The following is a 17,500-nucleotide window of genomic DNA, read 5'->3' on the forward strand; positions in this document are numbered from 1 at the left end:
TGCTATGAACATAGTGGAACATGTGTCCTTATTACCAGTTGGAACATCTTCTGGGTATATGCCCAAGAGAGGTACTGCCAGATCTTCAGGTAGTACTATGTCCATTTTTCTGAGGAACTGCCAGACTGATTCCCAGAGTGGTTGTACAAGTTTAACAAGTGACTTCTAACACGTGTGCTTCATCATGCTCCTCCAGAGAAGAGGAGCACTGCGGAAGGAAGTCTGTCAAGGAGGTTCCTGTTGTGGTCTCCTCAGCACTACCTCAAGCTCAAGGTGCTGTAGTTGTCTCTAGTTTCCTAAAGCACCAGAGAAAGCCATAGCAGTGGCAGGAGCCCACGGGCCATCTAGAGACCCATCAGTTCTCCTACAGGTGTTCCCTTTGGATGGATTTGCTCTAGAGCAGTCCCGGGATCTGATCCTTGGCATCAACTGAGTACTCCATCGGTCACCTTCAGACTTACAGTGCCAGCGGCTTCCTAGTCCAACCAACTAAACATTTTAAACACTGCTGGCAAATGCTGGCCTGATTTATTCAGAGAGGTTAATGGGATCGTATCTTAGGATCTTCAAAAGTCATTGGGCATGCTCATGTTACCCTCAAGTGTAGTCCAGTGGCTGATTCCAGAAAGCTCTATGTATTCAGTCTGCTCAGTGAGTATGCTGTGCTGATAGGGGCCCAGTTTTCCTTAAAGGGCACACGCTGCCTTGTCTGGGGATGAATGTGAAGACAAACATTTTGGAACATGTCCTCAAATGCAGAGTCTCTCCTGTTCCTCCAAGTAGCTGGTATCTTAGCAAGTTGCTGTATGTGTGCTGTCAAGTTAAGGAGCTGGGCTTTCTGGGAAGCTTTGCCCAGTGACTGTGACTCATTCTGAATGTCCCCATCCAGCTTCAGGTCTAGGGAAGGGCAATGAGGATTATTTTGAAATAATCTGTTCAGAATTATGCTTACTTCATGCCTTCTTTGGTGAGTAATCTATATCTGGTTACCAGGAATCATTGATCATCCTTCTTCACTTTCTAGTTGGAGGGAGGAGTGAAATCAACATCACTGGCTCTGTTTTTCCTATATTCATGGGCATTGCCCATTTGAGAAGCTCAGGACTTTCACACTAAGCAAGAAGAGGGACATTGGGGTCCTCCTAAAATAGGGACAAAAATAATTCATAATGGATGGGAGTGTAGAGTTTGGGAAAAGAACCAATCTGCCTTCAGTGGTAAAATCTCCATTGTTTTATACCTTTTGAGACTATCTCATTTTGTGTGTGAGGTTTAGGGGACATATTTCTAACGCTACTGTGGTCTCAATACTCATGAGATCACGTGGAAATTTGCCTTTTGTGCCAAGAATGTTTCCAAAAGCTGGAAGAGTGAAAATCTCCCTGAAGTTCTTGAACGTACTTTCTTTCCTATGGGTTTTCTTGTGGAGGGTATGCAGTCATAACTAGATTTTAAAACTACACATGTCTCAAGTCTCACTTAACTCTTCAGACCCATGAACTGGATGTGTTTCTAACAAGAGACACACCGGGTAGGTGTGTGTTGGGTAGTAATGGTTGAGGGTTTAATTGCTAACTGGTGGAGAAAGGTGAACAATATATAACCACCATGGGGGCAGAAGGCGTGAGACCCAGAGATAAAATTTATTTTAAAACCTCCTGAGCCTTGGCTATTTGTCTGTACAACAGAGATCACAATACTGACTTTCAGAGGTCTGGAGAAGGCTTGAGTAATATAGTGTGTGTGGATGAATTGCCCTGGGAACTGTAAACCATTTTACACATGTAAATTGTAGTTCCTGGACTCGCATTGGATCGAATAGTTCTTGAAAACAAAACAGTCTAAGTCTGGTGCTTTGTGAAACAGATATTCCTCATTGATTTTTTTTTTCCTAATGGGATTTAATTTGTACACTGTTGTGTCTATGTGTTCAAGATATGAGTTGGGTGGAAAAGACCGAAACTCGGAAGTTGAGCAGCGCCGTCACTGTCACCTTGAAATGTAGAAACTGCTCAAAAGCCTGAGCTTTCATCATGGTAACCTGGGAAACAGCTGTGTGTAAGGTGCTCTCACCTGATGGGCTAGTGGGTTCCACATCTGCCCTCCAATTATTTGTCACCTCTCCCAGTGCATTTGAGCCACCTTCACTTGTATACAAGGTTTGCAGAGGACCATGGTCGTGACTGTTCTGAGTTTTCAAGTCTTCCAGAAAGAGAAGTGGTTTGGCATCTAGGGAATTTTTTTTTTTTTTGTAATTTCTACCACTTACTGTTTGTGTGTGTGTGTGTGTGTGTGTGTGTGTGTGTGTGTGTTATGAGGGGGTTGATTTAAACACTGGATTGTGTAACTGCTTTAATTAAGCAGTATTTTCAGGTAGGAACTGTTAATACCCCTTGTTTGTAGATAAGGGAAATGAACCTGGGTAGCTTTAGATCAATTGTTCTGAGTCAGGAAATCCGACAGTGCAAGTTAGGAATATGTGTGGGCATGACTGGCTCTAACGGCTTCTCTTAGATCAGAATACTGCTCTATGTCTGGCTGGGCTAAGGATTTCAAGAAGCCAAAGGTATTGAGTGAGGTGAAACTTGACCCTGGAGGTGTCTCCCTCTTGCCGGAGATAAGAGAGGCACAGAACATGTAGCATCCACCCCAAGGTGCTGATAGACTGGACCCACCTTCAGCCCCCAAAGGAAAATGTCACATGCTGAATCAGCAGGGCCTACATTGTCTATACATAGCACATGAGTGCTGGTCCCTCTGCTCCACACTGTTTTTAAGGTGCAATTAGTCATTTCAGCCATTTGATCTAAAGAGAAACGCCCAGTTTTTAATGTCTGTGGCTTAGTGCAGGGCTTGGAACTTCTCCTTGGGTTCTCTTGAGTCTTACTTCCTACTGTGCATTCAGAACTTATAGGCATTGTTTTCAGAATGAAAAGGGGAGGGAAGGAAGGGAGAGAGGGAAAGAAGGAGGGAAAGAAAGGAAGGAACAAAAGAAAGAAAAGAAAAAGAAAGGAAAAGAAAAGAAAAGAAAAGAAAAGGAAAGGAAAGGAAAGGAAAGGAAAGGAAAGGAAAGGAAAGGAAAGGAAAGGAAAGGAAAGGAAAGGAAAGGAGCTTAGCTTAAGCAAGCAGAGGAGAAGGAAAGGGACTGGAACCTGGGATTCAGGGTGGAGTCAAGGAGAATGAAATGGAGGCTTTGGACACCTCCTTAGCCACCCTATGCCATCTCATAAATCTTTATATTTCATTTCACTAAATGTGTCAGAAATGTAACTGTGCTTGCACATAATTGCTGCCATTGAAGGAATCCACCCTGGCATACCCATTTGAGTTAAAAAAAAATATAACCCATGTAACCTAAGAGCAAATCAGAGGCTGGACTCTCCGTGCCAAACATAATCTCAAGCAACATTTAACTAGGTTCAATATTTATTTCCCTGCCTTGCCTCACTTTGAAATGATCTGGACTCAGTTCAGAGAGGACCAGCCCTGATTTTATGGTGCTCTTGGATAGCTTCCAGCAGCATGAGGGCTCAGATGTCAGGGAGTTCCAGAAAAGTGAGATCCTTGTAGATTTCACAATGTAAGACACCCTCTCCTGCTCTCATTTTGCAACATGAAGGCCTTTTTCTTGATGTTATGACTTTTTGAGAGTTGTCTGAGCACCCTTAAATAATATCTCTCCTGCATGTTCCAACTTCTATCTTATCTCTAGGGGTGGAGTAGATAAAATTAACTTGGTTAACAGTGCGCATAAGTAAAAAAAAAAAAATCTCAAAAAAAATCTTCAAAGACCATTGACCAGCGTTCAAATAGATGACATGCCGCCAACCATTGTGGAAGTCAGACTTAGAAGTCTCAGGCTACATTAAATAGCAGGTACCACTCAAGCAACTTTGATGGATACAAGGGACACATCAAATAAAAAGCAGCCAATTCTCAAGCTTTTGTACCTCAAATAATCAATAGAAAAGCCAGGGCAATTTTAGTGTGAACTGGAGATATATCTTAGGATGGCAGGACTGACTTCTAGCTCCCTGTTAAAGGCGGGATTAGGCTGACACTGAATGAACTCACACTCACCCGTGACATTTATTATAGCGGTATGACTTGGTTAAGTGAAGTGATTGATACCCTCCCTTAAAATGAAGCCTTTCATATATTTTTAGTTTGGAAAAGACTCCAGGACCTTACTCTATAAAATAACATATTTTCATTTTCTTTATTTTACTGTCATCTGTACAAAGTGAGTTTTTATCCAGCTTAACCGCAGGAACTCAGGAGGCCTATACTCATATGCTAAGAGCATCTTTTATTGACCATCAAGAAATCTGTGGGCTTCTCTAGGTATAGAATTGGGAGACTTGAGGGAGATAATGCATTTAAAGCAGCTGGTAAAATATGCAAGCATATAGTCAAGGAACGCTGGGCATACTGTTTTTAAAATAATAATTGTTAAAGTTATTTTGATTCTTGATGTCATAATTCCATAAACCATTAGGCTATCATCAGGTGTAAAAACAATAACACCTATTGTAGATGTTTATGTTCCAGGCAGGCAACATGCTTAATACTTTACTTTCTCTTTGGATTCTCATCGCCATCCCCAAAGTGTATGAGTTTTAGAAAGGAGGAAACTGAGGAAATGGAAGGAAACTGTCAGGATCTGGCTGGCCTCCCTGTGCCGTGTCACACAGATGGTTGGGTTTTGGCCTGTTCTATCTTTGGATGACAAGCAAACACTGATACACTTGGAGGGGGTTACCGTATCTCTTTGGACCTTGGGCTTTTCATCTGTCAGGTGAGAAGGTAGAGTAGGGTACAGGAGATATTTTCAGGCTCCAGGACTCTAACAGAGTCAGTTGTTGAGAGATACAAGCTTGGAAAATGTATAAACAGGGTTTTATGTGCTTGGCATGGAGCTTGTATGCGTGGATAGCATGCTCTGCTCTGTCACTTCTTCCCCTCAGGCTGAAGGGGGGAGTGGTGCTGCATTTCCCATGATCCCTTAGCGCTCTCTCTCTCTCTCTCTCTCTCTCTCTCTCTCTCTCTCTCTCTCTCGGCTCTTCCACAGAAGAAGCTGTCTGCTTCCCCAGACACATCTGCAGTCTACATGGTTGGTTTCACAGAAGTAGTGAAATCTTGAGTTCTGGTAAATCTTCATGTCCTTCTTCCAAATTTGGATCTACAGAGACACTTAACAATATCTCCTTCTTTTTAAATCCTAAAATAATTTTCCCTTCCATTCTGGGAATAATATGATTAAAAGAACATTTGACTATGATTAAAAGAATATATTTATATTTGGTCCTCACACTTTAGGGGGAACAAGAAAAAAAGATTGGCTACTTTTGTTGTAGGATATATATATATATATACACACATATATATACATATATATTTGTTGTAGGGTTAGTATATATATATGAAATACTATATGTCATATATATGTATGTACATATATATGAGATACTATATATAATATATGTGTGTGTATGAAACATATACTTTTTTATTCAAGAAGTGACTACTTTTGTTGTAAGGTATCTATATATACATATATATGTGTTTGTATACACACACACACATATTTCAATTCTGGACATATATTAAGCAGTTTACAGATATAGTATATTTGCAGTGGTGGACAAGGCTAAGGTCCAGTGTCTGGAAAATGGTAAGATCTAGAGGTGATAGTAGGGACTTTGAACTTTAGAGTTTTTGTGGCACCAAGCCCAGGGACTTTTCTGATGACCAGTTGTTATGGCCTGGTGCCACAATAGACTCTTGGCCTGAACTTATGCTCATTTCTACTCTTGAATCTATCCCCTGCTAGGCCTGACTCCATCCTGTCACTCTATCTCAGGAGTGTGAGGGGCATGTAGAAATGCCCATGCTAGTTTGACTTTTTAAAAGCAGTTGGGACATTGGCACATTTTGGACCTTCCACCTTTTGGGAGGAGAGAGAATGGTGGACCTCAGGCTACAGAAAAACATAAGAAGAAAAGAAAAAACCCATCTGCCTTTAACCCCTAGGGTTAGCTCCCTTATGCTGTCAGTTGGTAGACAGTCCTTGTCAGGAGAGCCACCTGCTCCATCCTGGTAATTTTAGTATCCTATAGATATTTGGAAGAAAGACTAGAATTAGTTAAACTGTGATTTCACTTTTAGGTATGTGCATTAATTATATGGCAGAGGGTTTTTTGTTTGTTTCTTAAATTTGATTAATTTACATGTAAACACAGATCAAGTCAGAGCCTATCAGGTTCATGCAGGTTGCCACCCATACCTAGGCCAACTGAAGGAATAGTAACAGAAACTCACAGATGGACCAGGCCTTTCAGGGCAGAGAGGATGCAACTAGAAGCTGGAGGTGTGTTTTATAATGTGTTTCAACGGTACTTACCCAACCTTAGAAAACTCTTAAGCAGAGATCTGTTAGCCTTGCCTTTGATGGTTTGTATCTAACATTAAAGTCAGGGGACAGCCCTTTACTACTGGCTTTTTCCAAGTGAGGATCACTAAGCAAGATTTGCTGCCCTTTAAATATTATTTACCCAAATATGACCTGGCTTTTCAGGGAAAATGCACAAAGGGAAATAAAAATGTCTATTTTCTTAAGAGCCCCTTAAAGCTTGCTGATGAAGCTATGTCAGGGATTTTTAGCAAAGCTCTTTTGCAGGAGTTTGAAATATGCTCATAAAAATTAACTGCAGGCTTCTTATGCAAGTTAAAAACAGAATTCGTGCGGTTCTTTTAAAATCTTGTAGGTCTTTAAAGGAGGCATAATGAAGATACAGCCTCGTCAATGCTTTCCCTGTGGCTGCACAGCCTGTTTGTTTAAGGAGCCATTAAGGCTCTGCAGCTCATCTTACCCTTCCCCCAGTCCCAGAAGCACAAAGTATTTCCGGTTTTGTTCAGAGTGATCAAGGAGAATGCCAGCTGTTCCTTTTTTATTTTGCCATACCCCTGTTGAAACGGAATTAAAGTTCAGGAAAGGTATAAGATAGCTTCATGATGCAGAGCCTAAAATCCCTGCTCAGATCTCTATGAAATTGATGCTTCAATAATATGTACATAGGAACAACTCCCACGGTCCTCTGGGGCCATGGTATGGAGTACCAGTTGATTCTGTTAGGCTTTGGAAGCTAGACCTGCGAGCTTCTTCTTTATTTCTTTTGGTTCTAACCACAGTAAAAGGTGGATTTCTAAAGTCATTGTGATCTGTGTGGGCACTGTCTTCTCCACTGGAAGCTAAGACTATACCTACATGGCCCAGGCTGCTTTACTTATTCCTAAGAAAAGGAAAAGCCACTGTTGGTCCCTGCCAAGGGTGCCTTTTATCAGTTCTTTTAGGGACCTCTTCTTGGGCCTTTGTATTTTCATGGAGTATGGTTGCAGTGCTCTGTTTGGAAGGAGGAGAGAATATAGCAAGGACCACACAAAGACCTGCATTTACTCATTTATTCAAACATAAAATGAACATGTGCACCCGACGAATCACTAGGGCGCCAATGATGAGCCAACATTACAAGCTCCACCCTCACAGATGAGAAGCCTGCAGACACAGGAGAGCTCACCTTTAGTGCATATGTGAGATCCAGTCCTCTGAGGGCAATGTGAGGCAGAAGGGAGCCAGAGTCGAGAGCAGTTCATGAAGAGTTGCCTGAAAGGAGACTCGTGGGTGTAGGTGAGGAACAAATACTCATGAGGGCCCTGGAATAATAGTGACAATGAATAATTTATTTGTAAGATAAATGTCCTGGTGATTGTAATTTAATGGCACAGGATGTAGAGGACGTAGCCTTTCAGGACCCAGGTAGCCCAAGCTCCTTCCTTTCTAGCTGTTTCTGTGAGAACAGTGCCATTTTGTTCCCTGACATATGGTGTGCTCTCTTCCAGGTTTTGTCTCACTTATGATCAAAGTCTAAAAGATCAGATTCCAGCTCTGTAAGCTCAGATCCTCAGCCCACCCCTTGTTATTTCTATATATAGCAATGACCCGGCCACCACTACTTGGCTGGGTCACAGATGTCTAACACTATGAAGGTTCTCATCAGAGATGCCGCTTAGGAGAATGACCTCTTTTTGACCTGTTCCTGGCACATTGGTTTCACTATGTCACCATTACAGCCTCTGTGGACTAAGAATTAGCAATGTCTGGTAGCCGAGAGGCCTTCCGCAAAGTCAGAACAGAAACTCAAGCAATGTTGCCTTTGAAGCCAAGCACGGGTTCTATAGTCAGAGAGAATGACAGCCTCCTCCTTTGATTCCACTGGCAACAGGGCTGCTGGTAGGTAGCACAAGCTTGTCATTTCCCTCAGTGGGAATCTTGGATTACTTCTTGTCCCAGTACATTATTTCTGATTTCAACATGTGTGGGCATCTTGTTTCCTGGCTCTCAGAATGCTAGTAAAAACGTAAAAAGAAGGGGGGAAGAAAGGCAGTTAGATGTGTTAGAGGTGGCCAGAAAAGACAGTAGATGGAGTAGCAATAAGGAAAGAAGCAGAGAGTTGACAAGAGGGACAGGAAGAGGGATGGAAGATCTAAAGAAATAGAAGGTCTGAGGCCGGGTGGGCCAGAATGAAGAGTCCGGGATATTCTGGGCTTCCTGCTCTGTCATCAGTCATTCATTCCACTCCCTATCCCTAACATTCTGTCCAATTAAATGTGTTAAAATGTTTCCTAATTTTGAACTGACATGAAAATTATGGTAATTTGTGATAACAAGTTTCTTAAGTCACTTGATAAGCTATTATAAAAATTGTGGCTAAAGACAAAACCTGCAGGTTCCCTCTCATATGTGAGTCATATGTGCTGTAATGCATACATGTGTATATGTAAACGGGTTAAGGGTGAGTAAAGTCTAAAAACCCAGAAAGGAGACTTGAGAGAGGGGGATATTGAGTGATGAAAAAGGACGGGGGAGGGGTAGGTAGAAAGAAGAAGAAGGGGGTCAGGGAATAGCAGAGACCTGGGGAGATAGGGGGGAAGGGAATCAAAAACCATGCTGTTCAGAAAGGTCAAAGTGGTATCTAACATAGTCTATGCTGTTTTAAAAAATAACATATAAATAATAATAAAGAACATGGCTGTAACTGATGAGAAAAGTGGCAGGGCCCATGAGTTCCTAAAGCAGAGTTACGTGGCCCAGTGGTGAAGCAACAGTGGAGCATCTTCAATCTGCTGCTTCTGGCCTTTTCTCTGACCCTGAAAGTAATTCACACACCCATTCTTCCTTCTGAAAAGTAAGGCTGGGGACATGCTAGGAATGTTAGCGTGATATGCTTGTATAATAGAGATTCTAAAATATATCATATCTTTGTATGGTGACTCATCTAGCATTCAGGAGGCTGAGGAACTCAGGTTCAAAGCTAGTGTAGGCAATATAGTGAATATGAGACCCATTCATAAAAATAACAATAAACCCGGTGGTAGCACACACCTTTAATTATAACAGGAGGCAGAGGAAGAAGCAGAGGGCAGAGGGTGGAGGGTGGAGGGCAGAAGGCAGAGAGCAGAGGGCAGAGGTAGGAGGCAGGGAGCAGGGGGCAGGGGATCTCTGAGTTCCAGACCAGCCTGGTCTGTAGAGTGAGTTCCAGGACAGCCAGGGCTTCAAGGAGTAATCCTGTCTCAACAAACAAACAAATGAAACAAAACAAAGAAACAAAAGCTTAACGATAATTTTTAAAAACATCAATAAGCAGCTACTAAAACAAAAAGAAACAACAATAAAAAGCAAACCCTCCAGGAGCTCTAAAATCATAGGGTATATGGGAAGAATGCTCAGGCCACCAAATCAATCCCAGATGCTATCTTGGAGGTGATTTCAGAATCAAGGTGTTTTCAGGCTTCGTTATAGAGCGGAGTGACTGAGATGTGGAAAAGTAAGTTAACATGGCTGAAGGTCACTATCTGAGCAATGCTGGAGCCCTTTGATTCTGGGGATATTCTTTTTTGTCCATTAGTTTGTGACATTACCATTAAATTCATATGCCATTTAAACTAGTGGACCCACCCTTTGATTTTTATGTATCTTCTAAATTGGATTTATGGCATGTTGGAGCTTTTCTCTTGACACTGCATTCAGAATTATTTTATGGTTAAGGAAATCCTTGAAGGTTGATAATGCAGTGGCCTCTAATAGCGGGTCCATCAGAAAGAAGCCTTTCACTTGGCACCAATTCTCAATGATCTCAGTGAGCTATTTAAAGCTTGGCGAAAGAGCCCAGAAAACTGCTGAAGTGCCACCCCAGAGCTGCTTGGCAGATGTAATTCGGATCCTAAGAGAACAATAGTTACCACAGTCAAACCACTGGCCTTAGCTTTGTTGTCTTGTTGCTGTGATAAAATACGTTGACAAAAGAAGCTTAGTGTGTGAAGTTGGTTTTTTTGGTTTTTGGGGTTTTTTCCCCTCACAATTTGAGGTTACAGTCCACCATTGTTGGGGAGGTCATGGTAACAGGAACTTGAAGCAGCTTGTCATGTCCATAGTCACGAGTGAAAAGGGAAAATGAATACATCCAAGGTCATTACTTTGCTTGCTTGTTTTTTTTCCCCCATTCTTATGTAATCCAGAGCCACAAGCCCAGGGAATGGTGCTACTTTCAGTAGGCAGATTCCGATACATTAACAAACTTATGATGATTTCACTAGAGACCTGCCTACAGGCCAACTAGGTCTTTTGTGACTAGGACATTACCTTTAGGCATTCCCTCTGATACTGTATGTGTGCACGTCTGGCTTCCCATGGTCTTTCTTATCACTAAGAGAATTAGGAATCTTGGCAAGTCTGTGCAAGAAGACTTACTGGTTCCCCATAATACGAACACTAGTCTCTCTTCTCACGCACCACAGTCTAGAGGGATTAATCTTGGTAGTTTTTGTAGAGATTTGAAGGACTATACATGTTTATTCTATGTCCTTCTGCAAATATTGAGTATCTATGAACTTCTTTGCTTCTTGTTAGATAAAATGGTCACTGGAGACAAATAGAGCAAGTGATCCTCTACCATAGAATGGAACTCAGTGTGTAATGGAATGAGATATAGCATGGTATAAAAATGATGTTCAGCCAAGATATTTTGACCAAGCCAAGGATGGAGGAGGGAAGTTGGGGAAGGTCGTGGGATTTTCTGTCATTGGTCTGTGTTCATGCCCAGCTGTCACTAGCTTTAATATCCTAGTTAGATAGACTTGGAAAGTTATGAAGATTAAGTAAAGACCTATAAAAATGGTTTCGAATAAGACAGGGTATATTAGGAATACTCAGTAAAAACTTTGCTTTATTGTTATTATGACAGACCTTATAAATGCTACAAGAATTCAGCGGTGAACACAGTAGGTTAGGAATGAGAAGCCCTGTCCACTGTGGAGAGGCCATCCTTACCAAGGAGATGATGTGAGAATGAGCATGCAAATCAATCAGCTAGTTACCCAGACCAAAATGATGGGTAGGTGAGGAGAAGCTCTTAAATTGCCAGTCTCTGGAAGCTTTTGGTTTTCCTCGGTGATTCACAGTAGTGAGTGGTAACATAAGGCAGGCAGAAACACCAGCAAGTGATACCCTCTAGCACTTCAGTCTCTGTACAGGCCTCACACGGCAGGGCCCTTATTGTAACCCTTTAAGTATTGCATTCTTGTTCAGAGAGGCGCAGAGCCATTGACACTATTCACTTTTGGTGGTGCCCAGTGTGGTGGCTCCTAGCCTGGGATCAGAGGTCCTCAATTTTAGTCCTTGTGACACTTGAAGTGTTCCAGATCTCTGGAACTCTTCAGGTGACCAGGGCCTACAGTTTCTCTTCTCTGGACCCTTACAGTCATTTATCCTTTTTCATTAGGGATTTTTTGTGCTCTTTTGCTACTATTTTTGTGCTCTATTTGCCCTCTCTCTTGCTCCTATTCTTTCTGTATGTTTCTCCAACTTGGCTCTTACAAGGATTACTCACTGTGTCCCCCTCTAATGGAATGCTTATGATAACTTCTAGGGCCATGCAGGAGCCTGAGCTGCCTGGGAAGTAGGCACCTGTCCCTTATGCCCCTGAGACCATTATCCCTTTGTGATAGTTTAGGTGAGAAATTCCCAAATAGGCTCATGTATTGAGTTCTCAGTCATCCATTGATGGTAGTGTTTTGGGATGTTATGGAACCTTTAGGAGTCAGAGCCTTGCTAGAAGAAGCATATGACTATGGATGGGCTTTGAGGTCTCTAAGCTCACTCTTACTTCCTATTTTCTCTTTCCATCTCCTGTATGTTTACAAAAAGATTATCAGCCAGCTCCTGCTACCATGCCATTCACACCTTCCCTGCCATGAGGCCTCCATCCCTCTGAAACCAAAAGCTAACATACACCATTCTTTCCTTCTTTTTTTTCTTTAATATTTTTTATTACATATTTTCCTCAATTACATTTCCAATGCTATCCCAAAAGTCCCCCATACCCCCCCCCACTTCCCTACCCACCCATTTCCATTTTTTTGGCCCTGGTGTTCCCCTATACTAGGGCATATAAAGTTTGCGTGTCCAATGGGCCTCTCTTTCCAGTTATGGCCGACTAGGCCATCTTTTGATACATATGCAGCTAGAGTCAAGAGCTCCCGGGTACTGGTTAGTTCATAATGTTGTTCCACCTATAGGGTTGCAGATCCCTTTAGCTCCTTGGGTACTTTCTCTAGCTGCTCAATTGGGGGCCCTGTGATCCATCCAATAGCTGACTGAGAGCATCCACTTCTGTGTTTGCTAAGCCCCGGCATAGTCTCACAAGAGACAGCTATATCTGGGTCCTTTCAGCAAAATCTTGCTAGTGTATGCAATGGTGTGAGCGTTTGGAATCTGATTATGGGATGGATCCCTGGATATGGCAGTCTCTAGGTGGTCCATCCTTTCGTCACAGCTCCAAACTTTGTCTCTGTAATTCTTTCCATGGGTGTTTTGTTCCCAATTCTAAGGAGGGGCATAGTGTCCACACTTCAGTCTTCATTCTTCTTGAGTTTCATGTGTTTAGCAAATTGTATCTTATATCTTGGGTATCCTAAGTTTTGGGCTAATATCCACTTATCAGTGAATACATATTGTGTGAGTTCCTTTGTGATTGTGTTACCTCGCTCAGGATGATGCCCTCTAGGTCCATCCATTTGCCTAGGAATTTCATAAATTCATTCTTTTTAATAGCTGAGTAGTACTCNNTTGTGTAAATNTACCACATTTCTGTANCCATTCNTCTGTTGAGGGGCATCTGGGTTCTTTCCAGCTTCTGGCTATTATAAATAAGGCTGCTATGAACATAGTGGAGCATGTGTCCTTCTTACCGGTTAGGACATCTTCTGGATATATGCCCAGGAGAGGTATTGCTGGATCCTCCGGTATTCTTTCTTAAGTTGCATTTAGCATTGGTGTTTTATCACAGCAATAGGGAAGTAGCTCTGAGCATCCAGAGATGCCTCTCTGCTTTCACATCTGTCTGCTAATGGCTCAGCTGTCACTGCCACTGCTGTTTTGCAACCTTCCCCTTCCTTCAACTTTCTGATTTCTTTGCCCACTATCAGGGCTCTATGCTGATCTTCCTTCCTTTTGCCAGATCCTCCTGCACTGCTGAATGCAGGCAAGAAAAGACTACTCAGCATTAGGTCCAACAACAACAACAAAAAACTGTTCAGACTCACTTGGCGAATTGACTGGGACACCTCAGGGAAGCAGGACAAGGGAGGGTCTCCTTGTTGAGTAGCTTGCTTATATATTCCGAGAGGGAGTGTTGGGACCAACCACAGACATTTCTCTGGACAAACCACTGTGGTGTGGTTCAGATCTATCATAGACAGCCATTTGGACAATTGCAGTCCTGTTCCTGAGGATCAGTCACACCCATCTCTTTGCTACGTCATCAGAAGAACTCCTTAATTGGCCAAAGAAGAAATGACTGCAGAGTCATCTAGGATTCATTGAAGCTTGGGATTTCAAAGTCTGGCACAGACTGCTTTATAGAGCCCCAGTGAACTACACCTTTGGCTTCAGGCAGTCAGCTGCAGTCTTCATGTTTTTGTCTCTAGTATGTACAGAATATTTAAGGTGGCCGCGTAGCTGTCTCTAGTGTCTCTAGAATGTTTAAAATAGTTGTACAGCTGTGTCTAGTATCTACAAAGAGCTTAAGATATTTGAGGCTGGCATAGTCAGGGTACCTATTAGAATGACTGTCCTTTTGATCTAGGAATAAAGGAGAATCCAACAGCTCCTAATTAGGGAGTCAAGTCTCTGTCTCTCATCATATCTGCTCATTTATAGGCAAGTGACCCCCCCCAGAAGAGTACTTGCAATTATATTACATTACATTATATTATTATTATTATTGACCAATTATAAATTAGTTAAGTCTGTGTTACTCCTGATCTTAATAGATTTTAATTTTTAAGTCTGTGTTACTCGTGCTCTTAATAGATTTTAAGAGTGTTTAACACCTGTACTTCTCCTTTGGGAGAGTTTGGTTCGTCTTATATTTTTCAAGTGGGATTAAAGAAAAAAAAAGGCCCCTAGGCAGTGTTAAACATGTAAAAAGAGAGTCTTAAGTAGCAAGGAGAGAACATTTTTAGAATAGTGTCAGGTAAAAGGTTTTTGAGGGTCTGTGAGGCATGGAAAATGATGGGGGTGGTACTAGATTTGGCTAGTGGCAAGGCCTCCAGCCACTTCTCTCGGCTGGCCCTCTCAGACTCTGCTCTGCTTTCTTTCATCCACTGACCAGCAGGATAGCTGTGAAATGGGTTTCAAAGCCATCAGGTAATCACTTCTGCCTCATGTGAGCAGACGAGGGTCAAAGAGGACCTCTGGTGCACAGCAGGTGGTCTTGTGACTAATATCCAACATCTTTGTGCTGCTGCCACTCTTGTTCCTGTGGAGTTTGAGGCTCCACGCATCTCGACCGAGAAGAATCCAGAGCACAGAAGAGAGATTGGGGAAGTCATGTGGCGCCTGGAACTTTATTGTGGATTTCTCCTCTTCATACATAGATGTCCTGGTAAAGCCTGCACCATCATCCCCATGTTAGTGTTAGGGTATTTTTGACATCAGAAATCACCCCTTTCAAGGTGTTCATTCACAGACTTGCTAGTGTGTTTTTAGTTTAGCTTCTATAGCAATTGTCTCCTCTCTGCTATTTCTTACTAATTACAGATGATGTTTCCTCCACCCGCAGAAAACCGAAAAGGCATTAGCTGTCTCCATTACCATCCATAGGCTTGTGCAGCTGAATGGGAAGACGGCTGCTACAGCCAAATTGCTATTTTGAAAGAATGATTCTGTATCCCTCAGGGATTTTTAAAGCGAGTTTCTTGATAGCCTTACTGAGAAGAGAAGAGATAGTACATTTCCCATCTAAATAGGTATGAAAAGCTCCTTGCAAATGCATCTCCGAGGCTCGGAGCTAGGAGGCGTTGCTACCTGGGCTTTGAAAGCTAGCTAGTCCTTGACAGTGAATTGTAGAAGTAGGTCACCTTCTAATATCCACTCTCAAGAGCCCTATGTGTTTTGTTTTATAAAGGACTTAAGGCAGATTTTGATATTTCTGTGGTGGATTTGTAAGTCATAGAGAAGTAGACTATAATTTCTGTCCATCACCAACCAACCATGTATTACTTATCAGAGAGAACAAACTATTTGGTATAACCGTATTGTTTTATTGCCCCCTCCTTTCCTTGGGGAGTCATTCCGTGCAAACAGAAAATGGGATACCACTTACCTACTGACCTCTTTAGGGTGAGGCAGAGCTGTCCAAGTGTCTCTGAGCATTTGCAGCAAAAGTGATGAAGAACCTTTGAGGCGGAGGGGTGTAGGAGATTGTTCTGACTCTAAGTTGTTTCGCAAATTGAATGTTATTTAGTTTCTCTGTTCTATTTTAAAAACCATTGTTTCCTTTGCGGCATTACCTTTAGGCAAGAGAAAGAAAGAACATTTTCTACCAAATAAGATGTGCAATAGTAACAGTGATTCGAACTACTATTCTAAATGAGAACCTGGCCTTCTTGATTCTTCCCTTGGGGAGAGGGTAAGGAAATGAACGGTCCCTAAACATCACATCTATTAGAGAAGCATGAAGGAGCCCTCATTATTACTAAGTATTAGTGTATTCATCTAAGATGATTCTCAGGACTCAGACCTACCAGTGACACTGTGGGTATGAAAGAGGTGGCTTCTTTGCCACAGATACGAATGTGTTAGCATGTTTGTCTCATGGAGGAGGTGGTGGCAGATGAACATGGGAACTTTGCTTGCAGCAAAGGTGAGAGAGTCTTTGAAGCAGAGGCTGTAAGACAAAGGGTAGTTTAACTTTGATTCTGTCCCTTCCCCCACCCCTTTTCTTCTTAGATTACTAAACTTAGTTAGTTCCTCAAAACAAAACAAAAACAACCCCAAAACCAAAAACCAAAAACAAACAAAACAAACAAAAAACAAACAAAAAACCAAGTAATTTCTATGCTCTGAGCTTCTTTGTAGATATTGACACTTACATCTAGGTTCATGCCTATACTCAGATCTGGTTAATCCATTTTTAAAACTCTTGCATCAAAAAGATTCTGGAAAGAATGTCTCTTTTTTAAAGAATATACCTGATCAGGTTCCCTAATTTTGCTATCCTGGTATTGAATATCTACAGTCTCTCGAAGCATTTTCTCACTCTCTCTTCTGTTTATTTATTTATTGCTTACCCCTCCTCCCCCAACCTAACTAGTTTTTCATTGGTTTTTATTTTCTGACCTGTATTGTACTAGTCTTGAGTTATTTATGCCATTACTTTTCTGACTTCTGCCAGCCATTTTTGTACCCGATTGAAACCATCAATACCTAAGATTAGATCCTATAACATAGGTTGATATATTATATATATATATATATATATATATATATATACATATACATATACATATGTGTGTGTGTGTGTAATAAAACCTCCTGTCATAATTACAAAAGATAATTGTGTATCATAATTAGAGAAATAAAGTTGGTCCCCTATGAAATGCTGGTGATTGAATGCTCAGCATCTATGAACTGGAGCAATGTTTGGGAGAAAAACAGATAATATCTACTAGTGCTAGAAAATACATTTTGAATCTTATTTATTTCAGTGACATAAATCTGCAAGGATACAATCAACTGATAATTTCCAATTAGACTCAACAATTCCATTGTTGGGGATTTACTTTGATATAAAAATATAATTTCTATGCAGGTACAAGTGCTTCCCATACCAAGGATTGTTTGATTAGACTTTTTTTTTTGAAACAAATATTAATAGTTTCTTTATTCACTCAACAAATGTGTACAATCGAGATCTAAGTGATTCTTTTTTTAAAATATTTTTATTACATATTTTCCTCAATAACATTTCCAATGCTATCCCAAAAGTCCCCCATACCCTCCCCCACCCCCACTTCCCTACCCACCCATTTCCATTTTTTTGGCCCTGGTGTTCCCCTATACTAGGGCATATAAAGTTTGCGTGTCCAATGGGCCTCTCTT

The sequence above is a fragment of the Mus caroli genome, chromosome 13, assembly GCF_900094665.2.
Source record: "Mus caroli chromosome 13, CAROLI_EIJ_v1.1, whole genome shotgun sequence".
NCBI lineage: Eukaryota > Metazoa > Chordata > Mammalia > Rodentia > Muridae > Mus > Mus caroli.